The sequence below is a fragment of the Falco punctatus genome, assembly GCF_963210335.1.
Source record: "Falco punctatus genome assembly, chromosome: 5".
Lineage (NCBI taxonomy): Eukaryota > Metazoa > Chordata > Aves > Falconiformes > Falconidae > Falco > Falco punctatus.
This window is the reverse complement of record NC_137584.1, coordinates 2183548-2205449: the sequence shown is the minus strand read 5'-3', so window position 1 is coordinate 2205449 and position 21902 is coordinate 2183548.

Sequence of the window (21902 nt, the reverse complement as noted above, 5' to 3'; positions counted from 1 at the left end):
GTGTTTTCAGTAGACGACATATCAGGGAACACAGAGTGGGTAATGCTGGAAACCAGGACCACTTCCCTGCATTTCACAGGCGGTGGCACATGCTCCAGATTTGACATATCTAGGATGAAACCTAGACATCCTTAATCCTCTCTCCTTGTCCCCTGGCTTTCCAGAAAGAAAATCCGTGAGTCTAGGCTGGGGACGAGCTACGACATAGTCTGGCCATATCAGTGAAGTGGGCGTCACATCACGTAGGGTTTTTTTTCAGTATCTCAGCACATGCAAGTTCAACTGGTTCTTGTACTCTACCAGTGGATACCATCCCGGGCTTTCCTTCTGGTAAGAGTGGCTCAGTACAACCCCAGGAACACTAGGAGGGGAGTGGTGATGTTTTGAAAGCCTTCTGGACCTGTGGTTTCAAACATTTCACAGGCCTCACCACAAGAGGGGAGGTACCTGTTCATACCCCACTGGGTTGACCAGCAATTTCAGCACCTGGTAAAAGTTTTGGTGAGCTTCACTTAGTTTAATAGAACAGATGTAAAGCAGTGTATTGTATTTTAGGAAGGCAAGTAAAAACACAGTGACTTTTATACAATGATAGATATTGATAGCTGGAAGGAAGTAATATTAAATGACTGCCTAAGTGGAAGCTGGGAGATTATTTCTCTAAACAAAAAAGTTTCAAGCAATTGAAATATGATCAAGGCATTGGGATTCAAGCCTATAGCCAGAACAAACTTGTTTTCCAATCAAACGGGAATGCTACAACAAATCCTCTACATTTTTGTTAATAATATCTCAAAGAAAACATGTGTGTGTGTGTGTGTGTGTGTGCACATGCGTATGCTTGTTCACCCCTCAATTGCCAACACTTGAAATGACGGAGTCAAGGAAATCTGGCTACCTTAACCAAAGTACAAAACCTCTACCATGGTTATCGATTACTATTTCCAAACAGAAGTTTCGGTCCATCATACTCAGAAGCACCAGGTACAAGTACTTTGATATTAAACGAGGACAGATAAGACCTTTGGAGGACAGATATGTGCACAGGGATGTAACACAGGGATGTTATCCAACCCAATACATGGCTGCGGTGAAGGATCTAGAGATATCAGCTTTGGCCAGAATCATTAAATTATTCTTAGCATGTTAGAGAGAACATTTGTTCAATAGTGTCCATTTAAAAATTTCTGTAGACTTTCATCCTGCATTTTTCATCCAAGTCCTTACTGGGGCTCCTTGAAGATGAAGCCAGACAGGAGCATCTCTACAGAGCAGTCACCCAGACATGCACAATAGGTAACAAATACAGCCCATAGGAAGTTGGATTTGCTCAGTGAAAACTAATTCAATGCCAGAACAACCATTTTACAGAATTACATCCAAGCTAATAAACCTTATCTCTGTCTTGGATATAATTCAGTATCTGGTTTTATCAACTTGCAGCAACGTCTGCTGCACATTTTTGACTGTCCTCTCCAGTATGATATTTGAGACTGTATGGGCTCATCTGATTCACTGAAGATTTTTGTTAGTACTGACTGAATTACTAGGTTACTGCATACAAGAAGCTGTGCTACATCTCTGAAAACCAGGAGCCACAAGTCCCTTTCATGCACAGTTTTTGTGAAGCTTTGAGAAAAATCACATTAAAAAAAACAAAGAAACACTCAGCTCCCACCTGTAGCCTGGGCACAGATACAAAGATGACCACCAAAATATTCAGACAAGAGCAAGCAAAGGAGCATGGCCTCAGACGTTTGAGGAACTGAGTCAACAGAAAACTACCTAGCAAACTCAAAAATCAATTAAGCAAGTTTTTTGGGTTTGTTTTCTTGTTTTGTTGGGGTTTTTTTTGCATTCAGATCTTCTACTCCAGTATCTCAGTGTTCTCTCAAATCACTTGTTAGCTCTCTCCCAACACCTCATGTGTAATCATCCCCAGGTGCATTCCCATAACTTCCACTTGTGACCAGGAGGAGAGCAGTTCACTGTGAAAGGACCTCAGTCTGGCACAGTGGCCCAGCCTCAGAAACTTCCTGAGTGTTGTTAAAGAAAAGATTAGCTCAGCTGGAGGTAGCAATATCCAAACAGCCTTAGATAGTTGCTCACATCGGAACCCCAGTGCTCAACTTAGAGCAATTTTATAGCAAAGACATACCTCAAGTAGCCATATGCACATTGTTCCTGGATTAAGATTCTCATCTGACCACCTCTGTCTTCACCTTAGACTTTTGCTTTTGCTAGACTAATGAAATATGTACATTAAAAAAAAAAATCTCATCCATCCAAGCACAGCTTTCTTGGGTTATAAAAAAAAAAATATGGTGCAAAATAATGTAAACAGTTTACCCAGTTCTGCTGGATTACATTTTTTGTTGTTCTTGTTTCCCAAAGGAAAAAGAAAATGGATTACTTATTTCTTGAGAACAAGCTCTTCACTTATAAAAAAAGCAAATCAAGCCCTTAGTCAAACATTTTCATTGGAAGGACAGCAATCTGAGTAGAAATTTCTGGCTATGAAAGCAGATGGATGTAAAACGCTGCTAATATGAGGAATAGGACTTACCTCGAGTAATAGAAAAATGGATAACAAATCTGTAACAGAAAGCGTAGCCTCACATGTACTTTGTGAGCCTGTGACAAAGGACCAAGCTCAGGACAGCAAACTCCTGTTGGGCACCAGCCTGTTCTCATACAGTCTTGGAGAAGCGACAAGTTGGGTGACCCTAACATCACCTTCCAATGTTTTTAAACATTTGGATTTCTTTAACCTTTAACTCTTGAATTTCCTGGCTTTCTCACAATAGCCATCTTATTCCTTGTTAGTTTGATTCTTTCTTAATTGCTACAAAAACCTTATTGTAATCTTAACTCTTAGCTAACTAAAAATTAAACCCACCCTGACTGATTTTTTGGGGAGGACAATATCTGTTATCGGTTTCCAAGATCTTCAATTTAAAGCGTGTCTTCACTTGCCTACAAGACACTGTCAAAGTTAAATGCTTTGAACCAAGCTCTGTGCCAAACTTTCTCAGGCCAGTTTCCGCTTTCCTCTTCCCATTTTTCCTTTTCATCCCCAGAAGGTTTCAGTCAAAACCATTTAAGATTTCACAAAATGAAAAGCGGGAAAAAATATAAAGTTTGCCCTATAGTAAAGAATCCTGAAACTTTTCATTGAGGACTTCAGGTGCTTCACTTGATTTTGTCTCAGGAGCATAATTGGCAACAAAAAAGAAAACTTTTTTTTAATGTAGATGTCTCCTGCCATCCCTAAAAAAATCCACTTGTCCCAATTACATCTCTTCTGCATTAGGAATGGCAGACCCATTTCCCACAGGCCAAATGTGTGGTCCAGGTGCTACATGCTCAGTGACAACCACTTGTAAGCATTTTAGGTTGGGTACATGTTTCAGTTCCTCAGCTGTAAAATAGAGATAACTCCCCATCTTGGAGGAATCAAGGTAGACAGTTGTGAAAATGGATCCATCTAAAGCATTGTCATAGCAGACGGCTGGGAATGGGTTCCCTAGGAAAATAATTATTATGGGCTGTTTTGCTTAAAGCCTGTGCTATGCAGGAGAGGTAAGGGCACTGCAGAGGAAGTTCTAATTCCGATGTTTCCTCACCAGGATCAGAAACAAGCTCTGAAAAGTCTAACCCAAATTAGCCAGGATTAGTCACTTTTATTTTTGTTTAGTATTTTTGGCAACCCACCAAAACCCACAAGGCTTTTCAAAACAGGGCTTTAGTGGGATTTCTGCCCTCCGCCCATGCCAGGGAGGGAGCAAAGGCCTGGCCATGGTGCCCAGGCACCCTTTCCCACCAGCCCCCAGCAGACAGCACAGCAGGGTGGCCTCCTGGCCCATGGCCACTCCAACACAAACCTGACACCAGCCACAAAACTTCAGAAACCCTTACAATTATATGAATCCAATCAAGTTTCCCTTGTTTCTGAGGCAGAGATGTGCCCCGTGGACTCAGACTTGCTGCACACCAAGTTGCTGCCTTAGAAACACAGTGATGCTTGTCTTCTGGATTTATTAAGGCTGATCTGCCTCTCCTGTTGATGTGCTGCTGTCAGGCACAGACATGGGAGGTGCACTGGACCCAGCTTCCTCTGTCCCCTTAAGCAGCCCCCACTGATTTCCACAGAGCTGTTTCTGGAAGACAAAGATTCCCCATCACGAAGCAAACCGCAGGGCTGTTGACTGTAGAGAGGAGACTCAGTCAGAACATAAGGCTGTGATACTGCTCTTTATGGGCATCTAATTGGTTCTCATTACTGAAATTAAAGTCACTGTGTGTGATGAAAAGCAATGGCCAAAGGTGGAAATTCAGCTGCAGCTACAGTCTGATAGTTAAATAAGAATAACTCAGACCTGCCAGAACTGTTAAAGAGGAGTTTAAACTTAACAGGATTCCTGCCTTGCTTCCCTTTTGCCTGGAGGCTTAGGTACTCTGCTGCATTCCTGGTACAAAAACAACTGATGTTGTTTCATAGCGAGAGGGAAGCAAGGTCACATCCTCCCCGTTCCACCCTTCACACTTACTGGCTCACAGTGGGAGCATTCAGCAAGCTGGGATTTGCACTCTACCAAACTGAGAACTCGCACCAAGGGAAGGTTGCTGGAAGGCACCTTACTGTCTTACACCTCCTTTTTACTGCCTAAAACAAGAACATATCATCTAGCAGAACGTCACATGCTCTCCTTTGAAGTAGGATATCCAACAGACCGTTAGTGCAATAGTGAAGACTGATAAATAGCCTGCCATCTGCAATGGATGTGATGAAACAACCTACCCTGGACACCAACATTTGTTTCCAGCCACCTTATCTAGGTTTACAAAGTCTCTGTTGCCCTACCTAAATTGCAAGAACCTCACTCTCTCAAGGAATCACAATAGGCTTCCTTTTAGGAGGCACAGAGAGGTGGCATGAACAAAAATCAGGATTCACAGCAGCTGTTGAACTGAGCGGTGGAGTGTCTTAATTATCCAAAATTAAATATTGCTGGGAAAGTTATAGGCTAAGTCACACCACTCACTTCCAATTCAACAAGGGCAGGAAAGCAAGACACGTCTTCCTCTGGGATGCAAAGCCATGAAAGCTCTACCAAGATACTTAAGTGCTCTACCAAGTACTTCAAGCAAAGTCTTGATAGAAGGACATTTGTGCATTACCGCTCTTCTAGATGTGAGAGCTCATCAGTGAGCATGGTTATCAGGAATGTGAAAAACATCAGCTCTCTTCTTTATCTAGTTTGGATTCAGGATTTAAACTTTCTTAAGAAAGTGTCCTGTTCTGAGCACTGGTTATTTGTGCATTTTGGAATCAATAAACGTGCCACATTTCTTGCTGAAGAAATTTTCATATCACATAGTATAATTAAATTGTCATTGTTTTAAATGTGTGAGAAGACCTCTATCATACACAGTCATGTTACTCAGCTAGGAAATCTCAAATATCCATTTCCAGCTGCAGCAGATGACAACAGTCACTATGTGACTGTATCAACCAGCCCCGGGAGTCAGACACAGGTTTTTTGGGATGCAGCTTTTCCCAAGGAGAGGCTGTTTCTGCAGACATTCATATAATAGGGCAAGGGCACTGTTAGCTTCTCTCCTCTCAGGACTGCACTGTGGACACCACGGTACAGATTCAGCTGAGAGATCCCCTCCAAAAACAACACAGAAACAGTTTCAGCATGGTGGTACGCAGTCAGGGTCATTAATCAGTAATATTTGCTGAAGTATTCTGAGCAATTCACTTTATTTTCTTAGAACAGTAAACATGGGAAGCAAGAAATTTAGCTCGTTCATAGCTATTACCAGTAACACCATGATTTCAAACACTGGTCCTGGTGGGAACCCCCTCTTTCCTGAGGAGCAGTAGAGAAGTGGGTTTGCAGAGATGCTGAGCTCATTTTGCACCATGTTCACATAGGTGCTCTGGAGGTGGAAATTCATACATTTTATCAGGCAACTGGGAAACCTTTCAAACATATCTGCTTTCTGCTTCTCATTCTGTGTGGCCAGATGGGAATTTTAAAATTACATAGAACTGAAGCAGTCAAGAATAACTCTCAATCAGTCTGTTCCGGGAGGAACTGCTGGGTTAAGGAGGACTACTTTTACTCTGTTGTATGATTGGATAAATTAGAAATAGATTGTCCTTAACAATATCTCTGGTGGGTGCTAAGGTGTATATAATTAGTAACAGCTGGATGATAGCATCCCAAATAAAAAGGTATGGTGTAAGCAATGAAACAAGAGTGTATTAATGGAAGAATAAACCCAGTAATAACTAAGAGAATGAGACAGAAAATAAATAGGTCTGTTGTAGCTAGCTCCAGCTTTATTTATTGGAATAATTCTTGTAAGTACCAAACCAAAAGCATATGCGTAATTCCTCTGAATATCAAATATTAAACAGGTAGACCATGTTCTAAGAGTGACAAGCATAATAACAGAGAAATGAAAGAGAGCAAATGAGAATTTGAAAACGAACAGTAACACATCAATCAGTATTAATACCAAAACTTCCTTATATTAAAAGAATGTACAGTTTAGTTGTGGAAAGATGATGCTAAATCTAAAGACTTGCCACATGAATCAGTCAGGTTTTAAAAGGAGTAGTCTTTGGCCAAAAAGAAAAAAAAAAGGGAATAAATATCTGAAAGGAAAAGTCCTTTATTCTATATAGCTATCCTACATTTCATTTTATTGTCTATTGTATTGTCACAACAGTTCCTGGGTGACAAGTTGATGCAATAAAGTGCTGTAACAATTTAAAATGTATCTTTCCCTCTAAATCATTGGTATATTTTCAGCATACTTAGCATTTGCACCACTTTGGCCACATATAGCAGAGTTTGTGTAGAAGCCTGTCATTGTAATCCAGGCTAGCTAAGATTATTTTCACTTGATGAAAACGTTTTGTGTTACCACACAGACTTCCTTATCTTGTTAACCAGAGAGACAGGTAAGCGCGTGTACACGTTTATTTCTCACTCGTCCCACAGCCTTCACAAACAAAGATGGCTGTCGTCTTTGTTCCAGCGAAGCTATGAAAAGCAAGTCCTGTGCCCAGCAGACACAGTACAGAATTTTCAAGAGGCTTTGGCTACCCTACCTTATGGCCACACTGACAGTTACAAACTCTGTCCTCAGTGACATGGAGAAAATCAGGAGAGCTGGTTTTGCACCCACACAATTTAGACAAACTAGTTTCTTTGTTCGTGTACAGAAGGTACCGGTCAGACAGCAATAAGCCTGTCTTACCCCACTGCACACAAGTATGGGTCATCAGGATGCAAGCAGCTTGCACAGCTTCTCTGCACTTACACAGCACACAAAGGAGTGTGAAAGTTAGCTGGACAGCTAAGCGAGACTACTTTTAATCCACCAGGTCGCAATCCATCCTCTACTGTGTCCAGATGAGTCTTTGATAATTCCTCTGTCACTGAAGTTACAGGTGTAGCCTGACACACTGTGCTCCAGCCACACGAGGTGGCTCAGAGGTGAGCGCACCCATCTCGACCTGGTCATGGAAAGCTCACAGCACAGCCCCCCACTGTCCGGCATAACAAGCCGGTGCTGAACGAGCTTTCCAGAGTGCATTCTCCAGTCAACTCAAAAACCTCTTTTGTCAGGTAACGGAAAAGAGGTGGCGGTTCTGACAGGTTTAATGGAAAACCAGAGCAAGTGGCTTTTACGCTCTTCACATCAGCCCTCAGGAATGACCAGAAACTCACCTTTCAGCATGAAGAAGCAGAAATTCAGGTCATTCGCCATTATGCCTTAAAAATTCAGAACTCACTAAAGAAAGTTGTTGAAAGGATGATGTATTCGAGTTGGTTAAACATCACCGGCAGTGCAGTACTTCTCTTTGCTATCACAGGAATCTGCCGTTCATGTGTCAGCCAGGTCAGCTATGGTACCTCTCACAAAGGGCTCTTCATAGAGCCCATCATTTGCATCCAGACAGCTGCAGCTAAGTCTCATCATTAATTTTGCCACAAAATGTGTGTCACTGCCTCAGAAACAACAAGTATTTAATGTGACACACTTTTGCGGTTTTTACATTTCTGGGGTTGAAAGTATTCTCTCTTGAAACAGAATTGCTTAGTGTTGCCACATGTTACTTGACAGACAGCCTGGCAGAAAAAATCCATCACCCCAAGACCACCTGTAATCTCAGGACATTGCCAGTTACCTGAAGGTTTACTGCATGACATTGTGTGAAGGAGAAAAACTACAATATTTTTCTCATTTCCCTACCAATTGTCACGCTAGCCAGTAATTCTTCATAGGTAGCAATAGTACCTGGTAAGTAACCTTCACTATCTTTAATGCCAAAATCAAATATAAAATCACCCTGAGCCAGGAGCTGCTGCTTTGCATGGAGGTAAGGTCCCACTAATATTGACTAGGAGTACATCTCCTCTTTGAGACTCGTCTGACTGACAGACTGTCAGCACACCTAAGCTCTGCTTGGGAAGGAAAAAATACAGTTTGAAGCTGTCCTCAAAAGCTGAGGGCTTGTGCCCAAGTCACAAGAACTACTCAAGGTCAAGGGAACTTCTACATTAGGCCTGCCAGCACTGGCCTGGGCTTGTTTTTGAAGATCATCGGCAGCTGATGGGGACCTTCAATCAATTTAACATCTGGGATGGGAGAGAGAATGCTTTGTTAGAACCATCATAAGAGGGAAGATGGAGGCTTTTCTGACAATGATGCATTTAGAATTGGAGTTATATTCATAAACACAATTCTTTAACTGGGATTTTCCTTTTTACATACCTGAGACATTAGGTGTTTATTTTTTAAATCCTGAAGCACAAGTCTTTATGGAATAATATTTGGAGGTTTTTCAGTACAGCATTTAACAGTATTTTGGAAACATTAACCACATTTTAAAGGTACAGAATAGCAGCTAAATAAATTGATTGGCATATTTATATTCATGGGCAGTTGGGAAGAGGGAGGAAATGGGCACATAGCTTTGTGGTGAAACAGAAGTCTCACCTTCATAAAAAACTTACCAAGCAACATAAACAAAACCAAAGTCCTTTAGAAGTATAGGGGGAATAAGACAAAACACAAAAATACAGTTCTCAACCATGTAGACACATCTTGAGACACTAGAACTAGTATTGCTTAACTTTGCTAATGACCCAAGTAGCAGGAGATAATGTACCCCTAGCAAGCTGTGGATCACACCAAATTGTAGGGAGTAGTTCATATGCCAGGTTGCTGAGTTGCCATTCAGAGAGCCTATATGGGCTGGAGAAATGGGCCAACAGGACACTCGTGAGCACAATGGGAAATGCAGAACAGGCCAGAACAACCCCAGGCATCAGTAGAAGCTGGAGTCCCAGTTTTGGCTTTGTAGAAAAAGACCTGGGGGTCCTGGTGGACAACCAGCTGAACATGAGCCAGCAATACATCCTTGCAGGGAAGGAGGCCAAGCACATCTTGGCCTGCATTAGGAAGACTGTTACTAACAGGTCAAGGAATGTGATTGATGTTTGCCCGCTCTTCAGCACTAGTGATACTGCATCCAGAGTCCTGTGTCCAGTTTTGGGCTTCCCAGTACAAAAGAGACCTTGCTAAACTGGAGAGACCACAGCAGGCAGAGGACCAGCAAGTCAGGGTCTGGAGCACTTGTCCTGTGAGCAGAGGCTGGGGGAGCTGGACTTGTCCAGCCTGGCAGAGACAGCCAAGAGATCTCACTGCTGCCTACAACCACTTAAAGGGAGGGTGTGCAGGAGACTGAGCCAGGCTCCTCTCAGAGTGCAGAGTGACAGGATCAGAGGCAGTGAACATGTTGCAATGAGGAAAACTCAGAGTCCATGCAGGAATTCTGTTTGTTTGTTTACCATGAGTGCGGTCAGACTCCAGCACAGGCTTCAGCTGAGAGGCTGTGGAGTCTCCATCCCTGGAGGTGCTCAGCTCAACTGGGCATGGCCCTGAGCAACCCGATCGACCTGGCCCCACTTTGAGCAGGGTGTTGGACTGGACAACTTCAGAGAGCCTGTCCAACCAGCACAGTCTCTGTATCTGTTAGCAATCTTATGATCCTCACAGCACCCCTTTGAAGTGTGAAGGTTTGATGTATGTGTATGTCACACCACAGGGGATGAGGGAATCCACATGAAACACAATTGTGATGTATATGGTATCAACACTGTTTCATGGTTGTTCTGAAGCAGTCACAAACATGCAAATAATTAATTCTAAGTCCAGAAAAGTGTACATTCTAGAAGTAGCAACTGCAAAGGACTTCGAGGCCTCCTGATGAAAACTTAATGTGAACCTTAATCATGCCTCCAAGAGGGGAAAAAAAAGAAAAAAGAAAAAAAGATTATACAACATGGTAACAGGAGATGTACCCCAACTCAAATAACTGGAAAGGTTCAGATTTCTTCTACCCAATGATAACACTGTTATATTCTTCTAGATAATATTCATGACACTACTGTAATTAGTCTTTACTCCTAACCTCTCAACTCCAGTCATTTCAAAAGTTTTAAATTACAGCCAGTTATGAAACTTCCCAAATTTGACACAGTTACGATACATTATTTTCTAAAAAGTCCATACTTTATAACAACCGGCTAAGGTGCATTCAACAAGCTGCACTAGACCAAAGAGAACTCTGCTGGAAGGCTTTCCCATTCACCATATACTTGGAGCACAAATTACTCTGTAGAAGCTCTTCTTGCCTGCCTAAATAGAGTACAAAAGGCGAAACCCCATTTAATATAAAACTGTTGGATGGAAGTTATAATGCTGTGCAAAACTTGTGAGGATTTGGGCGAGTTTATTGCTTTACTCTTGGGTATTACACTACTGTGCAGCACAACTATTCAGCTGATAGTCTAGAAGTGCCAGCAGTGTTCACAATGATATATTTGTCCATATGTAACCGTAAATCATGCCCACAGCAAAACCAACCACCTTCATAAACATGATTTATTTTCCTTCGAAATTATGATATTGCTAACATATTCCAACCTGTTGTAAGAGGGTTTTTTTTTCTCTAACCCTGCTCCTCAGAGGAATGTATTCTAAAAGGTATTGCGGGAGGCGGGTAAGGGAAGTATTCATCTTTTCTAAGCAGAATTTTTAAGCAATTCAAGGGGTGGGGGATAGATTTTCATGGCTTTGAATGCAGTTAACAACTCTGAAATAAACAAAAACAGGAGTCATCCTGCAATTCATCAGCTATGAAATAACTCGGTAGTGCACAGAAAGCAGTTTGTGACCCTGGCCAACCTCTACCCACACTCACTATGGCATTGAGGAGACCTTTGTACAATGAGATAGCACTCCTACATCTGTGTGGTGGAATGAGAGATTCCTGCTGCTCTGCAGAGCTGTGCCTTGCTTCATTTGGCTGAGAGGATGAGGCTCCAGGTCTGGAAGGGGCCCACATCAGAACATGAGTGTAGTCACTAGAAAGGAAGACACTCAAAACAGCATGAAAAAACTTCAACTCCTTCCCTCTACAAAAAGGAAAAAAATGATGGTATCACATAATGGAACAAATAGGCTAAGGGAGAAAGGACAGAAGAAAATGTTTCAGAAATAAGAATGGGATAGAGACCTGCAACTCAAGCCCAAAAAGTCAATTGACAAACAGACTTCCTAGGTATAAACCAAATAATCATTTCATGTAATTATCTCATTCTTTCAAAAAGAAAAGAAAAAACCACACAAAACTCATCCCTACTGCCTATCAACACTCCCTCAAATCCATCCAAAAGGAGAAAATATATTAAGCTCCTTCCAACAGCAGAGTTTGCCATGGTACAGAAGAGCAGAGCAGAGCCCACTCCCAACAGCAGCAGTCAGTGATGCTCAGCTACATCCACATCTGTAGATGGCTTTCCAGGGGATGCTAGTGAACAACAGCATCAACAGCTACTTCAAGACTTTTCTTCTCCTCCTCCCCCTCCTCCTACCACAGAAGTCTGCTTTTTCTTTCTCTTTTCTGAAAAGTAACAATAACCACATCAGTAGTAAAACCATTCAAGTACAAAGGACTTTACATTCTCAAAATGGGCAGCACAAAGTGGTCAGAGCTTAGATTGCTTCATCCCAGAGTTTGTATAATCTTAATTGGTATTGAAACTCAAAAATATCTCTTAGATTAGATGTCCAGTTAAGCTCTTCTCCATTTCAGGATTTACCAAATATTAGATGAAAGGGAATGGGAGAATTACTTTACTCCTTTTGGTCAGCCAGATCAAGCCAAACACTCTGTCACAACACTGATAGTGGCAGTACACCATTAATCTAGCCCTTGAGAAGTTTAAAAACTTGTTAGTAAATTTTTACTTAAAAATAAATGAGGGCTACTCTCTATGTTCCTAAAAAGCAAGTACAAAAACTAGGATTATTTTCTGTAAAGAGTATTCATCCAAACAACAACAAGAATTAATCAAAGTAATTTTAATACCCTGGTAATATTTATTTTCATTTCAAAATAGGAGGAAAACATTTTATTTGCTTTTCATTTGTTCCAGACTACAACAAACATTTTTACGCAGAAGTTCTATGTGAAAGCATTGACATGTGAGGGTTTGGCTTTGAAGATATTATTGCACCTCCATTTGAATGTCTGTCTTTCTGCTTGTGGTTACCAAAGCTAAACTGAAAGCATCCTTGACAGGGTAGAGAGATTTGTTCTAAAAGATCATCCTGTGATCCAGGAGCACCAGTGGTTTTGCTGGAAGAAGCACCAACACTAATCGCAGCCACCTTCTACTCAGACAGCAATGTTCTCCAGAACATTCCTGTTATGTCCTCTGCTGTGTCCCAAACTCACATTACCATAGGAAAGCTTTGAGACATCAGTGAATGTCACTCAACATTCTGCTTACAGACAGGATTAATCATTTCCTCCAATAGCTCATTCCAGACACATCTGAGGCAGCAGCCTCCCACTATAGACAGTTAATTAGGTCAGCTTGGGGCTGATTCTTTCACGGTAATGTCATTGAGAAAGACAGAAATACATGACCCTCGACAAGCCGTGTACAAAGTCCAGGTTTTGAGAAATGGCTTCTGTGTGGTCAGCAGCTGTGCTGTTTTCCGCCAGACAGCCTGACACTGACCCAGATTAATCACTGTACATATGCTTTTGCTCCTATATATGTTTGTGAAACTTGTCAGGTGCCATTCAGTTCAGACATACATTTAAACTCACAGGGTTAAATATACTAGTATACCTCTAACCTCTAAACCAGACCATGAAAACTGCTCCTGCGCTGAACTTAATCTATATCCTGTCTCCAAAATACTTGCATGAATACATACATATGCACGTGCAACGTAAGTTACTGCGCCTTCAAGAGCTGCTGCTGCAAAGCTAACTCAACCAACATCACCTAAACCCATAGTTGCATCTTTTGGTAATAAAAATTTCCTTAACACCATTGACAAAGCTGAAGCTATGCCATTTGGTTCCCATGTTTAAACTTTTCTGGTTTATTTCTACTGATATATGAGGGTTAGCCTTGTCTTTTCTTGTACTTGTCTGTACAGTGAAAAGCTTACCCTGAATGGGACCTCAAGCTTGTATTCCAACATACTTAGAACAACCTTTCAGACAGTGATTGTGCAAAGCAATGTAACTTTCTGGATTTATTTGATCTGTATCTTTGGAGCAAACAGTTAAACTGCCTGTCTCAGAAAGAAAATAAAGCACTTGAACTCTTGCCTTGGTCCTAATTTAGAGTTCTGTTTGCATGTTTGTTTTAGCATCTTCTGGGAACATTCTGTCTCCTCAAGAGCTATTCTACCGACACAGAAACACGATTTTATTGAGTTTTTTTTCACAAGCTTTATAAACTTAATTGTCTCTTAAATATGCAAAATTCAAGGATATAAATTATGCTTGGCATTATAAACACATATGGCCATAAATAGAGAATTTCAGCAACTGTTGTGCTGCCACTATATGTGAATACAGTATTTGGCTGCTAAGTGGAATGTCAGCTAGAGATTTTTTTAGAAAAGCTGAAGGAAGTCCAGTTTCCACCTCCCTAATCAGTTTCTCCAAACCACCTAAATACCAGTGAGACATAATAACTAAATGAAAGATCACATTTTTATGGACTTCTCACTTCTCTATATTTGAGTGTTAAACACACCTCATTGAACATAATGGTATTTCATCTTCTTAAATTACTGCTATGGAAAAGCAAAGGGAGGAATTCTTTAGGTTTTGATAGTCTGATCAGTAGGCAGAGAGTCAGCTTAAAGCAAGTTCAGTGAGCTGTGGCATTACAGTCATATCGGAGTATTTTATAGCATGCAAGAAGTTTGCTATGGTCACAGCAAATGTCTACCAGAACTGGAAGCATTGTTCTGCATACATTAACTTGTTTGTCACATTGCAGAATCACATAAAACCTCACTGTAGGGTGACTCAGTTGCACAAACACATGGGAGAAAACAATTCATTACCAAAGTCTTAAACTGCAGTCAAGAGGATGCTTGTGAAAACCAAAATGGGATGGAAGTACAGTAGGATTGAAGAACAGGGCAAGCTGCAAAGTAAATCCATTCTGGACCACTGCAGCATATTTGATTTGGATGTTCTCAGATGTCATCCTCAGGGTAATGTCAGTGATTGCCAGTCTGTCAATATGAGACACTTGCTTTGCAGCTATGCCAGCCTCAGAGGCCGTTCTTCCATACCAGCCCCATACGTCAATACCGTATTTAAAGTACCGCACCAGAGCTGACATAGTTGTAACCACTTGTTTTCTCATTGCTGAACAGCACTTACTAGTCTCTTGATTTTAATGCTAATTATGGAGTAATAAAGAAAAGAAGAAGGAGAAAGCAGTTTATCTATTTCCTTTCTGTTGTGCTGGAAGAATTGGCTGAAACAAGCTCAGCACACAATGTCTTCCTTTAGGTGACAAATACAGAATACCCGTGTGCAATGGTAAATTGGGATGGGACAGAAAGTTGGAGTATTTCACAGGTGACAAATTGCCTTTGCAACAAAGCACAGCTGGCTTTCAGCCAGTGATAGTCCAGCTTATTCCAAGCTCCGCAACATCAGAAACCTGATCAGGTACCGCGTAAGGAGAACCATATGACAGCTTTCCATGCTGGGGATGGCAGCAGCAATGCGTATGCGTGCAAAAAGCAAGTTCAAGTTTCAGCTGCCATTGTGAGTGTTGGGGGACGAGAGCAAGGGGAGGTTTGCAACGTAAACAGCACTTTCAAACAAAGTCATTGAGATCTGAAGGTAGTAAAAATATGTGGAGCAGAAGGATCAAGACTTGGGCACCCCAGAATACAATGCATTCTAGGGCTGCATGAATAACGACAACCAAAAAAACCACAAACCAATAAAAACCTATTTAGTAAATATATTTCTGTTAAGCAATTTTTTTTTCATTAAACATCCTTGACATAGAGGAAATTGTGATCAGAAATATGTTGAAATAATGAAATTGCAAGGGATTTAAACCCAGCACACGAGCTTCAACTTGACTTACCACCAAATAAGCTTGTCTTCCCTCCTGTTTTATTAGATAAGATAACCTGAGTGAAAGATCCATGCTTGTTCACCTATTTACTCTCTTAGTGGAAATAAGCCTGTCACACTTCTCTTACCTTTGCAGGCCTGAAGACTGCAACAGCTGAAAGAACCAGATGTTCTCCATTCCTCTCTTCTCATAGGTTTTTCCTGGCAAAGCATCTAATTAAGTTTTGCTTGGATGCAGTTTATGTGGTACTAAGTAAACAAACTCATGTATTTACTAAAACGAAAGAAAAATCCAATTGTCTGGTTGGATCATACTGCTTGAATCACATCTTGGAGCCATCACTATATCTGATGTAAAACTGCAGAGAAATAAACATCTGAGGCCTGGTGGACAATGAACTAACACGCAGTAGTACATAAACTTAGTCAAAATAAAGCAATATATTGGGAAATGGATGAAAAAATAATGGATTCTCAGTGGCCATGAGTATTTACTAAAGGAGAGGCTGGACTACCTCTTCACCAAAATAATTTTTAAAGTCCCCTGTGGTTAATCCTGTGATTACCAGATCAGTAAGTCCCATGTCTCTCTCATTAAGCCAATAGCCCAGATGTCTAGGAAGAAAAGCAGAAAAACTCTAAAGCAGGCAATGGAACATGCTGTAACTGAAATCTGCCAGTTCATTGATAATACAGTGGAAAAGGCCTTTTCTAGGGGCGATAGGACCAACTCACAGTTTGGCATCTGGAGACCTGGCATTCTCATCAAGAAAAAAAGAAGAAAGATTTAGTGAAGAAAAAACCTGCTGCAATGCAGTAGTATATTTATCATAAAAACTGAGGGTCATGTTTTTCCCCTTCACAGCCTGATATAATGGAGGCTTCTCTGGCATGCAGGGAAACAACACAAAACAAAACAAAAAAAGCAGGTAACATTAGCAATAGGAAAATAACAACAATTGAAAAATGAGGACTATTGTCTGAAAAGTAAAAAAAAGTTTAATATACTCAAGGAGAAAATATACTCAAGGATAACCAAGCTTCAGGAAAGACAGAGGCAATTGATGTTCAGTTCACATTAAAATTAATGAAAACCAATTTCAAGCCACTTATTCAGAGAGTTCTACCTATTAACCTACAATGACATTTCTCCTAATTTAAGTACAGGAGTTCTACTATAAAACACCTAATTAAAGATGCAACAAAGCACAACAATAAAAATGTTTTCCAAATTCACCTGGACTGAAATGAAAAATAATTCTTCATGTCTTGTTGTATATAAAAGCATTTGTTCCTGCCAATAAGTGTTTTCCCAGTTTCTTAACTGGATTCTGTTTCTGGAGTGGATAATATCATTCCTGCATTTCCACCCTATCGCAACATTATTAGTTAGGGCAACAAAATCAGGCTTTTACTGTCACCACTTTTCCAGGGAAAGGCCTAAGTAGAACATAAAATCTCATTCCAAACAAGCCATTCTGTACCATGTTCAGTTCTACTGAACAAATGCACAACCTTCCAGATTATGTGGGCTCCCTAAAATGTTCAGAGAAATTAAAGAATAATCCAGTTCAGTTATACCAAATGCAGCAGATTATACTAAATGCTTTCAACTAAGCATATTCAATCTCAAGTCTTGACAGTTCTAATTATCCACAATAGTTTTCTGACCCTCCTCCTACATTTTCCTCCAGCCACAATTTGATTGCTCCCAGCTGCTCTTAAGCTTCCTGTAACTTCCCATAATTGACCATCCCTCACTTCTCCTGCAGGTTCTTGCCATGCTCTCCAAGCCATGTACAACCCAGCTTCCAAACAGGTGTCACCAGGGTTCAAAGCTAGTTGATTTCAACACATGTGAAGTATTCAGTCACCAAACTGGGTTTCTTTTTATAAACAGGCTGTGCAGCAAGCAGCAATCACATTTCAGAAGACAGTTTGTAAAAGGTGCATTGGTTTTAGAGTTCAGTGTTGTGAATGATAGGATGCTTAGTAGCTCTGCCTGATTATGGAGTTCTACCTCCCCACATTTCATCTCTATTTTCATTCTTGGGAACAAACATACATTAGAACAGGTCTAAAACTTATACTAATATATACAGCAATTTCTTGTTGGCAATCTAAGGCTACAATCTCCAGTATTATTTGTAGGTCCCCAGCTGGTGTCTGGAGAACTTCCAAGAGGTATCCTTCACCAATAACTTGAGGACCTTATGCATGTGCCCTAGGAGCACTGAACCACTAGGCATCTGAAATGAAGGCACAAGTTGGGCACCAAATTTAGGCAGATGCTATCCCTCCCTTAATTCCACCCCTCTTCTTTTACAAACATTTCTGTTGAGATGGCTGTGTTTAGCCCAGTCACCAAACCACCCCGTGGACCTGAGCAATTCTACCTAAATGAGCAGACTCAGGCAACACCCTGAGCTTCTCAGTTTCTCAGTTTCTCAGTTCTAGGCACATCTGTACCCAGCTAAATATCAGGACAACATCCAGACACATGCATCATCTTTCTTCCCACCTCCCCTTTACCCTTTCTTCCTGCCCTTTCATTTTCACCAGAAGGGAATCCATGGGCTCAAGTTGGACAGCTCACGCTCATCACTCAGCTTGGGTGCAAGCAGAGAGGCTTGACCTGTACCATGTTAGGCGTTTTTCCTGAGACACAGGACACGCTGCTGTTGCTTAGTCAAGACTTGGCATGGCTTTTTAGATCTAGCCACAGTGCTCTTCTGTAGCAGGCTTTTCACTTCTTGAATGCATACCAGACTTTCTTCTTTTTTCCTCCCCTTCAGATTATGAGATCTAGCTACAGTTAACAGAGCTGCACAGAGTATGGCCTTTTATACACCATCCGTGGGTATAAACAAATTATGAACATTATAATAAACAGCTTCCATTACAAATTGGTTGCTGCATAGATGGAGTATCAGAGGCAGTGTTTAAAGAGCACAAAGGGCAGTTTTATGAGTGGTTTATGTTGCCTTCTCCCCTTCCAGTTTAGGCCTTTTGTTCTCACTGTCTCCCTGCTGCTGGCAGCAGCGTAATGCAGCTCTGCAGTAAAAGACATCAACTGACCAATTTTTCAGCCAGATTAGCAAAATGATCTGACTCTCTCCATCATAATACCAGCACAAGGAAGGCAGTTAAGCAGGAAATCTTCATTAATGAAATCAGTAAACTATTAAGAAAAATGTCTGAGCAGCTTTCCAAGTGCATCTGCCCTACAGTCTTAGCATTTACTGCACATTTTCTGGAGAGTAAATTAAGTTTCTTCACAGACAAGTGCTCTACCTTGGGCTACATTGCGCTCTGCTGCTTGCCAAGATGAGAGCAGGCTCTGGTTGTAGGCAGTATTGGCTGCAGATGTGCAGGTAATTGGCAATTGTTTTTAAAGAAAGAAAAAAGACAACATCTGTTCAACTTGTGCAACTTCAAAAAGCAAATGCTGAAAGGAAAAGATTTCTAATATTACCAGATTAAAGATAAAAAGTTCAAGACTGTAAACAGCGTCAGTTTTAAACACAGGTACTTGTTCAGGTAAAAACATGAAATCATGGGGAGCAGAGGGAAGAGGTGCAGGTAGGGAATAGTTTAAAGTTTGTATATTTATAATTGTCTGAAAATCCTGCAAACCTGTCTGAGTTTTAGGTATTGGATGTTTACCTCTGCCCTTGTTCACCCTGTGTGGCTTGCCCTCTGAGACTGCTCTCAGTCCACATAAAGCCGAAAGCACAGCAGAGGATCTTGACAAGAGCACTGAGCACCCTGTAATTTGGATACCTGCACAGCATATTTGTTTTGACATTTGTGAAATTGTCAGACATCTCATATTTGCAAAAGCATATTTTTTCCAGTCTGGTACAAATTTACAGGCTTAAGTATCTTCTGGCAAGGATATTTATCCTAAAATTTCCAAACTAACTGACAAGGCCCACTAAATTCCTGATAGTTCCCCCAGTTTTCCAGAACACCATAAGCCCATTCTACCTCAGCAAGATGCTTTGGACCGAACTGATTTATTATCCCCTCCTGCAGGAATATGCCCTCATCAAAACAAATGATACTCATTATGCAAGAGGGATCCAAAACCTATAGCACACAAAATAAAGCTGTTCAGATAGAACATCTCAGCTTCTTCACTACTTTGAAGCATTCACTGGGACTTGATTACATTTTTCTGAGACTGTTTCCTTTCAGTTGGTAAAGAAACCTTTCCTGCCTCCATTTGTAAGTGCTGCCTAGGATGACAGGAGGTGTTTTGTCCATGGCTAGCTGTTTCTAGCAACTCCCAATTTAAGAAATGCTGATCTGGAGCAGTCAGGACTATAGTCCACTCCCCAGTGCTGCATCTTACAAAACATCTCTCTGACTCCCTCTCCTCCCTTACATAGCTAAGACACTTTATTTTACAACTCTTCATAACTTATTTCCCATGCAATGTCTGTATTATCCTCATCAAGTGAAGAAAGCTTATTCCATGTGACCTCTTACTTAGTTTCCTTCCTGATGGTCTTCATTCATTGACCATTTTCCTTGTGGTGTTCTATGTAACTAGCCTTTACACTCTGTGCTACCCCACCAGAAGGTCCAACCCCACATTCCTGCCTTTTTTGCTTTTATCAATACTAACCCCTCTTGGTCACTGGACAGCTATATCCTGGAGCACATCCACCTGAAATCATTGCAAGAGAAAAACAGAGTTAATTTAAATTAGACTTTGTAGGCTGTTACTCGTACTAATCCCTTGACTGACTATCCCTTATGAGAAAATGTACAAGAGAAAAAGGCCAGCACAACATAAACCAGATCCATAATAGAGAGATCCAAGTGGACAGGTCCAAGTTAAAGTCAGTTTTGCATTCCTGAAATCTTAGGGGTTGTCATAGTTCCTAAAAAAGGGTTTTAATCATCAGCTCACTGCTAACTTATACTCTTAAAACAGTTCCTTATGCAGTTACCACTAACCACACTCAGGAGGGAACGTAAGCCCTCCCTGTAATCTCTGGTTTCAATTCAACTGCTTCCTAAATCTTTGGTTAGGGCTTTCATGAGGAAACCTAAAGCTATCAAATTTTTAACAAACTTGAAACTTTCCTACTCACTGAGCACAGGCTTCTCAAGAACAAAAATGATCTGTTTGCAAATTGTCATTTGTGAATTCACAGATTCTCACCTGTTCACATGTGCAGCATTAATTAATTTAGAGTTATAGTGTAACTATTATAAATACAGCACTCTCAAGAGACTTACTAGGACTCCTGGTAGGTCTGTGTGTACACACAAAAAATATTAAAAGGGACTAAAATTTCGGGGCGGGGGGTGGGGGGTGGGGGGTGGGTGTGGAACAAGTGAACTGCAGCTGACTGATAGCAGAGGTTTCAAAAATACCTTTTCCCTCACTGATCTTCCTGTCAACTTGCCAAGGAACTTTAAAAAATAGGAATTTAGGGAGTATGGCCAATGTCAGGGAGTCTTACAATTTTGGTCATGAGATTAAAAAAAGTTAAAAACAACAGCCAGAACTAAAAGATCTTTTTTGTTACTACTTTAGCTTTTGTTAGCATTCAGATTTCAAAGTCTCCAGCAGTTTGATTCAAGTTGGGGGGATGCTTCCCCGCAGCACAGTAACATGCTTTATCTTTTGTAAAATACCCGATATTCTTACTGAATCAGCCAAACATTTGGTTATTAAAATAACAAATCTACACCACAGGCCAGGCAGCAAAATGGAGAACAGTGGCAGTGCTGCATGCCACGTCTTTCTCATCCCTCCCAGAACAGCAGAAAAACATTGACCATTTACTTGACATCGAAAAGACAAAAGAAAAGGATCAACACCAGCAAAGAGCTGCTCCCATTGAACTCTTCTGGAAGTTGCACTCCTCAGAGCAAAAGTGGTGTAAAAAAAAAAAAAAAATGGAGTAAAAAAGACTTGATCTGGCAGCAAAAAAAGACTTGATCTGGCAGCAAAAAGCAACTTTTTGGTACTTACATTTTTTTGTGGTCCTCTGAATATCAATGCAACTCCCCCAGAGTTGTAGAAGCCTTTGAGCAGGTTTAGTCTAGGCTTTAAACATGAACAGCTATTACTAGAATGACAGTTTCAGTAGGGTCACCCACCAGCCTTACAACCATCTGTCTTTGGAGTGCCAAAGAGCAATCCAATATCCAGGCTGGGTGGCCTCATTAAAAGCATCCTGGGATTCCTCTCCATGCTTGCATGCTGATTACCCATGTCCGTGCTAGGTATTGTGCCTAATCCTCAAAACTAATGATGTCTGTCTCCAGATCTGAGGCAGGCTCATTGTTCTCAGTCTTCCTGAACTGACAAATCTCCCACGGACGTAGCGTGAGAGAGCTTGCTGGAATAACTAACAAAGGT